Consider the following 10,611-nt stretch of genomic DNA (forward strand, 5'->3'; position numbering starts at 1 on the left):
ATGTTTATGTGTATGTATGTGTATGTGTATATACATGCATACATATATGTATACACACACATATATGTGTGTGCATGAGATATAAACGTTTGTGTGCATGAGATTGCTTCTTACATTACTGCAACCAACTTTGGCCCTATTGGTCTCTGTGCTACCAGGCACAAGAACCACTCTAGAAAACCAATCATTTTCCCAGTTGACCATTACTTTTACTAAGAATAGATACACCCATAGGTTCTGATAGATATATAGTAATTATGGAACAGTAACCCCCCAAACCTCTAGTAGCAAAAAAGTACTGAGCCGAGAATTCATTCCCAGAAATATAAAATGCAGCAACTATTTGCTTGTGACCTAAGTAGCTCTTCAATAAAGCTATTTTAAAAACCAATACACTCGACACAATCAGGAGGTGTGCAATTTTCAGTGTGTTTACACTCTGCCTTAAAAAAAATATCCTGTATTCACAGAAATCCTAAACTGTTGTCCTGCCTGTTTTCTGAAATATATTCTATTTCTTTTAAAGTGAAAGAATGACCTCTTTTGCAGGAACAATTTTCAGAGACAGCGTGTTTATCAAATGGTTTCTCTGCTTTCATAAAAACAATTTATTTTCACTGAACCCTTCAAGATAAGCATCAAAGCCAGGAAGAATGTACAATGAAGTTTATAATTACACTCCAGAAACAAATACAGGGTAGTTTTTATTTTGCTCAAGTGAAAAGACTTTTTTTCTCCCCCAAAGAGACAAAAGTAGTGATGGGGGAGGAGGTTTATACAGGAGTAAAATTCAGGAAGCTCAGAGGTTTTCCAGCAGGAGGGGACCTGCAGTGTTGCCCACAAAGACCACTGCCAAACAATGAAAGCTAAGGGCCAGGACTCTCTTAGCAATTGGTGGGGGTCAGTCCATGTTTCATTCTTCACCAAGAGGCAGCTAAAAGAGCATTAAGGAAAGAAAATCAGTAAGCAGATATTAATTAAGCCCTTCCTCGACAGATCTGTATACCATTGCTCATATGTATCTCTCCCAGTTGGAGCTCCTAATGCCATCCTTTCTTTGTTAGGCACCCATGTTTGTAGGTATAATTTATATGGCATATTATTATTAATAACCGCAGAAAAATAAAATTTGTCAAAATAACCAAGAAAAGAATCGAGTCTAATAAAGATTCTGTTTCTTGGGTGCCTAGGTGGCTCAGTCCGTTAGGCATCTGCCTTCGGCTCGGTCGTGATCCTGGGGTCCTGGGACGGAGTCCCACATCGGGCTTCTCGCTCAGCGGGGAGTCTGCTTCTCCCTCTCCTGCATCCCCTGCTTGTGTGCTGTCAAATAAATAAAATCTTCAAAAAAAGGAAAAAGCTTCTGTTTCTTAAGAAATGGGAAACAATTGCATTTGATCACAGAACAGCCAAGGACTAGCAGCAAAATAATCTCCCCTAATTTACATAGATCTGTGCGTGCCAAACAGATGAGTGTTTGCTTTTCGAGTAATAGTGCAGGTGCGTATCCTGCAGTGACGAAATCTCTAACTCATCAAACTGTTTCGCCAGAGTGGGACAGGCCCTCTTTTCTGGAACAGTTTCAAGCTTTCTCCCCAGCATTCCAGCCACCTGTTTATGGAGTTCATCCTCAGGAGTACATGCATGCAATTAGAAACAAGAAAATGAAAATAAATGACCTTGTTTGTTATTTATAACAAAGAAACTCAGCGAAATTAATGCTGTGGAGCTTGACCTCTTGACCCGGGAGAAAAAGCCACCTCATGGCTTTGTGAAGGATGAATAATACTCCAGCAGCTCCCTTTTGTCCAACCGGCCTGACTTTTGGCTGGTCATTAAAGCCGTATATCCAAAATATTAAAATGTGTTACGAGTTAAATTAGAGGATTTGCGCTCCTCAAAAAAAGCATGTTTACAGAAGTGAGCCAAAGAGCTTGTCTTTGTAAGGTTAGCAGGTAAAATCACTTAGTTTTATCTACTCAGCGTGTCCTGTGTCAACAACATGTTGAAGAAAAGGAAAATATTAAAAAGTGTGAACTAGAGCTTTGGGAATCAAGGAATTCTTAAATATGTAATAGGACTCAAGTGGAGAGGTAGTCTTGGCAAGTGGCGCAGGGAAAACCTCACGCTTCCTTGTCGTGGAGGCTACTGGTGGGGAAGGAGGTGCACCTTCCTTTGGTTACATAAATGCAGTGTTGGATGGTGCCCCCCAGAGTTGTGCACTGGGGTAGCGCTGCCATGCCCACCCCCATTCACCTCGCCCCCCACCCCATGCCCACTCACCTGAACCCACGCAGTCTGGAAACCCAGGCAGGACAGAGAGATCACAATGATGAAAGACTCTTCAGAACCAGCACCCACCTGGCTGAAAGATCTTCAGGTAGGATCACTGGTCACACCTGATACCCTCACAACCTGTGTGGCTGGTCCTAAGGCTGGCCTCTGCTACCACCTACTGCCTTCTTTCTCCCCTTTTGGATCCCTCCTTCATTCACCTACAATGCATTCCACTAGTATTCTGGATTCTTCTAGTCCTTACATGAAAATCTAAATCTGATTGATTTTTCCTCCTCAAGTTATTTATTTACTATCCTGTCTGTCTGGTGCTACTATGTCTTTAACTGTTTTATTTATTTTATTTATTTTAACTTTTAAAAAGGTTTTATTTATTCGTGAGAAACACAGAGGGAGAGAGAGGCAGAGAGACAGGCAGAGGGAGAAGCAGGCTCCCTCAAGGAGCCCAGTGTGGGACTTGATCCCAGACCCCAGGATCATGCCCTGAGACACTCAACCATTAAGCCACCCAGGTGGCTGTTAACTGTTTTATTTTTCCCCAGGAATAAGTAAGTGTTTTCTCGGGAAGAACTCTCTACCATTCCTAGAAAATATCTTTTTCACTGTCAAATTAGAAGCCAATTTCATGAGGTATGCAGACACTATTATGAACCATCCCTCCTCACCTTTTCTTTTCCTTCTGATGCCCTGGGGTCCTTCATCCTGTGCCTCTCCCCACGTTTCACTGGGGATGCTGCAGCCATAAATCTGGAGGGATTCCTACAAAGCCTTGTTGGTCACTCCACATACTCACACAACAACAAAACTATAGCCATGAAAGGTCCAACCTTATAGCTAACACCCGTGGGACTGGCCAGAGAAAGAAGTTTTTGCATTTAATTGGTCTAAAAAGTGGCACCTGTGTGGCTCAGTGGTTGAACACCTACCTTTGGTGCAGGTCATGATCCTGGGGTCCTGGGATCAAGTCCCACATCGGGCTTTCCGCAGGGATTCTGCTTTTCCCTCTGTCTATGTCTCTGCCTCTCTGCTGTGTCTCTCATGAAAAAATAAATAAAATCTTTAAAATAATAATAATTGGTTTTAAAGAAACCCATTCCGCAACTCAAAGCTACATGCCAGTTATTCTTTCACTGAAAGACTAGGCTCCCGTAATCTAGAAGCACCACCAGATGAGTTCCCACTGTGTGCTTGAAGTACCAGGTGTTATAGCTGATTTCAGGGGGGAGGCACAGGGTAGCCTGTGATTATTCCATCTTACCCAAAACTAAAACTCATGTCACTTAACTATTCAACAAATTCTCTCTGTGCTTTTGTAAGTATGTGGTGCTCAGGTTCTAGAAATTGGGGGGTGAGGAGCATGATCACTGTCCACCCTGAAGATTTTAAGACACAGGGGAAGTATTATAATAATGAAATTTTCTCATCAGTGTCATGGGAAGAGCATCCCCTCCCTGATGGAGTCAGCAGATATTTATTTATAAACATTTATTTACAAGTATTATGGAAAACATGTTGCTTAGAGAAGAGAGAGATCATTTATGACTAGGAAGATCAGGAGAAGCTGCCTGGAGAGGACAGTTGAAAGTAGAAAGCATTTAGGGGAGGCAAGAGAGATAGAAAGTGGCTAGGGCGAGAGAGGTTTCGAACAGTTACTAAAGAGAAGAGGTCATTTGTGTGGTAGGGACAAGAGGTGCTATCGGCCATTTCTTGGATAGTTTATGCTACAGTCACAAACAACTCCAAATACCTTAGTGGGTTTGCCACCACAAAGGGCTGTTGCTCATCCACCTTTCTGTCTACCAGCAACCAGCTGCCACTGTGCTCCACACTTACACCCCAGGATTGAAGTCATCTTGTGACAGAGGAAGAAGAGAGAGTGGAAGCATACTATGGCGTCCCGAGCTCCTGCTCACATCCCTTCCACTCACTTCACTGGTCAGAGCCAGTCAGATGGCCAAGCCTTATCCCAAGGGGGCAGAAGGGATGATCCTCCTGGAGGGAATGGCCTGTACTGTGCAATAATGCAGTCAGTGACACGGGGAGAGTTTGTTGTTGCTGTTGTTGCTGCTGCTGTTGCCGTTGTTGTTTTAGCCACTTAGCAAAAGTCTCAGACAAACAGTAAAATTGTTTAGCTGAGCAGTGAGTGAGTGTTGAAGAGGTTGGTGAGAGAAGATGCTAAGAAGTTGTGGGGGGAAGTGAGGGCCAGAGAAGAGAAGTGCTGTGGAGTTTCCAAGGCCAGGCAGCTGAGTTAGATTTGATGTGGGTCGCTACATGGAGAATGACACGGAAAACATGGCTGGCTGCTCTGATCTCCAGTTTGCTTTAACTCATCTACAGCAGATTCATTAGCATTTTATTAGTTTATACCCTGTGTCAGCTGTGGTGTTTGCCTAGGTGTATATATATATATATATATATATATATATATATATTATATATATATTTTATATATTTTTTATATTTTTTATTTTATATACTATATGTATACATGCATATGCATAGGTATATGTGTGTATATATATACATATAGTATATATAGTATATATATATATATACATATAGTATTTTAATCCTCATGACATCTCTGTGAGATAGATCGTAGTCTCTTTTAGTTGAAGAAGTGGGCTCACAGAGGTTAAATGACTTGCTTAAGGACACAAAGGTGGCACACAGGAGCTGGGATGCAAATTGAGGTCTCTTCTTTCGCTTCATCACTGCAGGGCAAAGAAATAAAAGTGTCACCTTGCTTTAGTACTGGCTCGTTATTCCTTATGTCTCCCTATACCCGCTGTCTGAAAGCGAGGTTAATATGATGCTTTTTTCTCCTCAAGCAGAAGTTGTCATTAACATGATGTTTCTATAACCCCTCCTTGCATAGTACAACGTCATAAGTGAATAAAGAAACAAGTCTTTACCTGAGGTCTTTATTATAAAATCCTGCGGCAAAGACAGTTGCTGTTTACCAAATGTTCCTGTGCTGCCACCCACCCCCATCACATATTTCCCAACGAGTCTTGCCATTAGGTAACCAGGCCTGGCCAATGGACTCTGAGCAGACACGTGTCTCTTCCAGGCTGGGACAACTAATTGCTGGTATGCATCCTCTGTATTCTCCATGCACCTCTCTTGCCCTACTGTGGTGCCCCTTGGCATTCCAGATACCATAGGTAGAAGATGGAGGAGGGCCAACCAAGCCTGAGAATTTACATGAGCAAAGACATATCGCTATGGTGTTGAGCCATGAGATGTCAGTGTTTACTAGTTACTGCAGACTAGGCCACCCGGATCTACACAGATCCCCCTGACTTTAAATGACACAGGGAAAGACACCATATATATATCTGTCCTGCTCATTCTCTGAACGTGTTGCTGAATTCAGGGCCTGCCACGTGGCATATGCTCAGGGGACATTGGTGGAAGGAAAGTGAATGAATTCCAAACGGAGTCTGGTCTCTGAAAGCTATTTAGTTAAGCCACCTATGAATTATTTTTGGAAATGAGTAGTCGATCAGTCTTCCGGAAATATCTTGGCATCATATCCGACTAAGACGTTACTATGTATTTTTCAGTTTCAAATGCCTCCCCCTAACATCCAAGGTCCTCATAATCTGATTAGGATTCCTATGATGTTACCACTTTGTATCTCTAATTTAAGCCATGTGGCATGTGACCTCCAGTCGTTTGAGTGATAGTAAAGAAAATATCTGTATTTCAGCCACACGTGTGTCAAAATTTTCCATGATGATCTCATGCATACAATTGCTGTCTAGAGAATCTTAGTAAAAAATTGCTGGGAAGACACTGTTGGTTACCTTCTCCAAATTCATTCTCCTTCTTGTGTAACCCTAGCTCTGATTTATGTAGATCGCATCCTCTCATGTGGCCATATTCACTCAGGGTGGATGCTATCATGACAGGCCCATTTTCATTGGCTATGACAGGTTTTTGGTCCACGAGGCATAAACAAGGGTACAGGAGTGCTTTTATTAAGGGTTTCCTTGCTCTTAAAAACAAACACTCAAAAAGACACCATAATTTCTTCTTCCGGACAATATCATGTCTGCCAATGTTGCGCGCATCTTGTCAACATGAAGGGATCTAGCCTGAGGTCAGAGCTTACACACACTGAGGAGAGAATGGTGAGGCAGAAACATGCAAAGAACATAGATCCTTGACAGTGTCATGAATCTCTGAATTAACCAACCCTGGAGCTTTTTCCTTTTGATTTCTAGTTATGTGAAATAACATGTGATTATCCTTGAATCCAATTAAGTCTAAGTTTTCTGTTTATACAATTAAAAGCACCAAAACTCACTTGAACTTGCTGCTATTTGTCTGCCAGGTCTGCCATGCAATAAGTATATCACAGACAGGAGGCTTAAACGCCAGAGATGTATTTTCACACAGTTCTGCAAGGTGGAAGCCCCAGGTCAGCATCCTGGCAGGTCTTGGTTTCTCTCCAGACTACCCTCTTGCTCTCTCTCCTGTGGTTGCCCCTCTGGCCTCATGCATCCTTGTTGCTCTCTCCTGTCCTAATCTCTTTTTGTAAGGACACCAGCCCTATTGGATTAGGGCCCACTCCAACAGCCTCATTTTAACTTCAACACTTGTTTAAAGGCCCTATCTCCAAACAGAGTCACATTCTGAGGTCCTGAGGGTTAGGGCTTTGGCATAGGACTTTTGGATGGAATAAAGTTACAAGACTTGCTCAAGCCAAAAAAGGGAGTTAATTTTAAAACTACAGAAAAGCTCACAGAATCAAAGTACAGGTTATAAAGTTAGATACCTCATGGGAACTGGGAAGCCAACAGACAGCTACTCTCTTCATCTTTTTTTCCTCTCTTTCTGGTTTCAAATTTCTGTTTCTCTCAGCATGTATACTTTGGTTCCTTCTTTCTCCCTACAGATCAGCCCCGACTGTTCTGCGCATACTTGGCCCATGATGGCGCCCCACCAGGGGGGCCTCAGCCCCCAAGTCATACGACCCTCTTGTTTAGCTCCCTACAGCTTACAAACTCAGGCTTCATGTCTTCTCTTTTCATCTTCTCCCAGTTTTCTTTTTTTTTAAATTTTTTTTTTAACTTTTATTTATTTATGATAGTCACAGAGAGAGAGAGAGAGAGGCAGAGACACAGGCAGAGGGAGAAGCAGGCTCCATGCACCGGGAGCCCGACGTGGGATTCGATCCCGGGCCTCCAGGATCGCGCCCTGGGCCAAAGGCAGGCGCCAAACCGCTGCGCCACCCAGGGATCCCTTCTCCCAGTTTTCTTTAGATATAATTGACATATAATATTGTATAAGTAGTATAAGATGCAAAAGAGGATGATTGCGATGAGAACTTTCAAGATTTACTCCCTTATCAAAACTTTATAGAGCTCTTGAAATAGAAAATCTGATTGGCTCTCTTACTTCACCCTTGGTCCAACCTGACGTGGGCAGCTACCTAAGGGCTGGCTCTTAGGTCTATGACTAAGTTAGTTCTCCAAGGAGAAGATTGGAATGGAAATGAGATATTTGGTAACCTCAGTGAAACAAAGGAAATATGGATAAGTTTTCACTACAGTCAGATAGATTTGAAGTAGATTGAGCAATCATTACAAAAAGGGTGTCGATTTATTCTTGACAACCCACAGAGAAGCCTTTAGTAAAGTCTGACTTTATTCTGCCTTTGATTCTGATTTCTTAAATTTTTCCAACATTTTAACAAATAACTTAGGTCAAGACATAGAACACATGCCAGCTGAATTTCCATTTGACAAAATGATGGAAACATTCTTTATATAGTTGGAGACTAAATTCAGACTCAAAACAGTCACGAGAGACTGGAAACCCAGGTAATGAATAGGATGAAAGTTAGCTTTGATTAGTATTTACTTCCAAATTTGGGGTTCTGTGTTCACCTGCAGAGCAATGGGATGGAGTTTTCAAACTGAGCCCTTTTAGAAATTGGAGCAGTTGATAAGCCCGTGTCTTTTCTTCCCAAGAAGAAAGTCCTTTTTAATTAGTTGTATGCTAAAGTTAGTTTGGTTAAGTAAGTATTTTCCTAAAGTTGGAGGGTTCCTATAATTTTGTTTTCCGTTTCATTTGCAGGTCAAGTAGATGACAAGACCCAGTAAGTAATTTCAGGTTCCCACAGGTAACTCATCAACCTGGAAAATCCCTGAACTAAGAAGCCCCCTCATAATGAGCTTAACAAGGGGAAACTACTATAAAATATAGTGTGTGAGTCTAACCACGATCTCTATATATGGCTGAGTATTGGGCAAGCTCAGCTTTCCCAAATTAGGGAACAAAAATAAAGCTCACTTTCCAGCTGCTGTATCTATTATGCATTCTATTTCTTTAATTTTTTGGAATCAACTTATTATTTTCCTCATATATATGAGTATATCCTCATTGAATACTGAAGTCCAAACATTAAAAAAATGTCATGTAGAAAATGAAATATTGCATGATATGTAACTAATGTAAATAGTTAGGTGACTACTCCTTTTTCAGATTGTATTTCTGGGGTGCCTGGGTGGCTCAGTCAGTTAAACATCTGCCTTCCACCTGGATTGTGATCCTAGGGTCCTGGGATCAAGCCCCATGTCCGGCTCCCTGCTCAATGGGGAGCCTGCTTCTCCCTCTCCCTTTGCCCCTCCCACTGCTTGTGCATCCTCTCTTTCTAAAATAAATAAATATTTAAGGATTATATTTCTATGCATATTCTAAAAATCAAGATTTTATTTTAATGAATATGGGATCACACACATATTCAACTTGACTTTATTTTCCCATGTAACCATACATCCTAGAGCCTATTATTATGGACGTTTTTGCTGTATACTAATTCATCAGCTAAGGACAAGTAGGAAAACCAGACAAAGTATTTGATTAGGTTTGAGGTATCAGAGGGCTACCAAAGCTACAAGGACTTGAAGGGCTAAGATTCTGGAGAAATGACAAGTACAGAACAGTGAGTTCAGCATTCATCTTGCTTTTCCTCGTTGAGCCCTTTATCTGGTTCACAAGCTGAGCAATGTTTCTGGCGGTCTTACCAGACTGAGGGGGAAAATGGGAATTCAGAACCCAGTAAAGAAAAGAGGCTATGATACACACATCTAGTTTTCCATAGGCATCCACAAAGGCTGTACCCTAGAAGTGGCAGTGAATCAGAAATAAACCAACATTCACAAAGAGTAAAGACTAGTTTTGAATAAACTCAGTCTCTGGTAGGATTAGGTGATGTGCCTCTATCCGAATTGCTAGACGTAAATGCATGTCTCTTTTAAAGAGAATAAAGTTACCCAGAAACTCAAGTGATCTTAAGTGTTTGATATATGTACAGTTGACCCTTGAATAACACAGGTTTGAACTGTGTGGGTCCTCTTATCTGTGAACCTTTTTTTCAATAAATATAGTACAATGTAAATGTATTTTCTCTTCTATAGGATTTTCTTAATAACAGTTTCTTTTTTCTAGTTTACTTTATTGTAAGAATACAGTATAGAATACATATAACAAAAAAATATGTGTTAATAAACTTATGTTATCAGTAAGGCCCCTGGGTCAGTGGTAGGCTATTAATAGTTACATTTTGGGGGATTCAAAAGTTATACATGGAGTTTTGACTGCATGAGGTAGGTACCCCTACTTTGCTCAAAGGTCAACTTATGATACCTGCACCTAACTCTAAACTAGCAGTCACTTTAGAAGACAAAACTACATGATCGAAAAATAATTGAAAGAGATGCATTTAAAGGGTGTCCAGGTATTGAGCTTATTAGACCTGGATTTTAAAATATCCACAATTAATACCTTAAAAATAGACTTGTAATAGAGGGAATTTCAGCAGAAAACTGAAAACTATTTAAAAAATGAAGTGGAAATTCTATCACTGAAAAATCACTGATACTAATAAATCATTAATTTTGACAATAGATCAAATCAAATCATTTGACAGTAGATTAGCCACAGAGAACAGGGAGCTATTGAGAAGAAAACAGCTGAGCTAAAGTGGGTACCTGGCTAGTTCAGTTGGTGGAACATGCCACTCTTGATCTTGGGGTTGCAGGTTTGAGCCCCACATTGGGTCTAGAGATTAATTAAAAATAAAAATCTTAAAGAAAAAAAAATAGCTGAGCTAAAGCAAAGAGAGAAGAAAATTGGATGAATGCAGCTAAGAGCCTAGCAATCATATGGACATGGTTTTTCTAGAAAGATATGTAATTGGACTCTCAACAGAAGAGGAAAAGACAAATGGGGAATAAATAACACATGAGAAAACAATGGCTCAAAAATTTCCAAAACAAATAAAATACTTCAATCCACAGATCC

This window comes from Nyctereutes procyonoides, unplaced genomic scaffold, assembly GCF_905146905.1.
Source record: "Nyctereutes procyonoides isolate TBG_1078 unplaced genomic scaffold, NYPRO_anot_genome, whole genome shotgun sequence".
Taxonomy (NCBI): domain Eukaryota; kingdom Metazoa; phylum Chordata; class Mammalia; order Carnivora; family Canidae; genus Nyctereutes; species Nyctereutes procyonoides.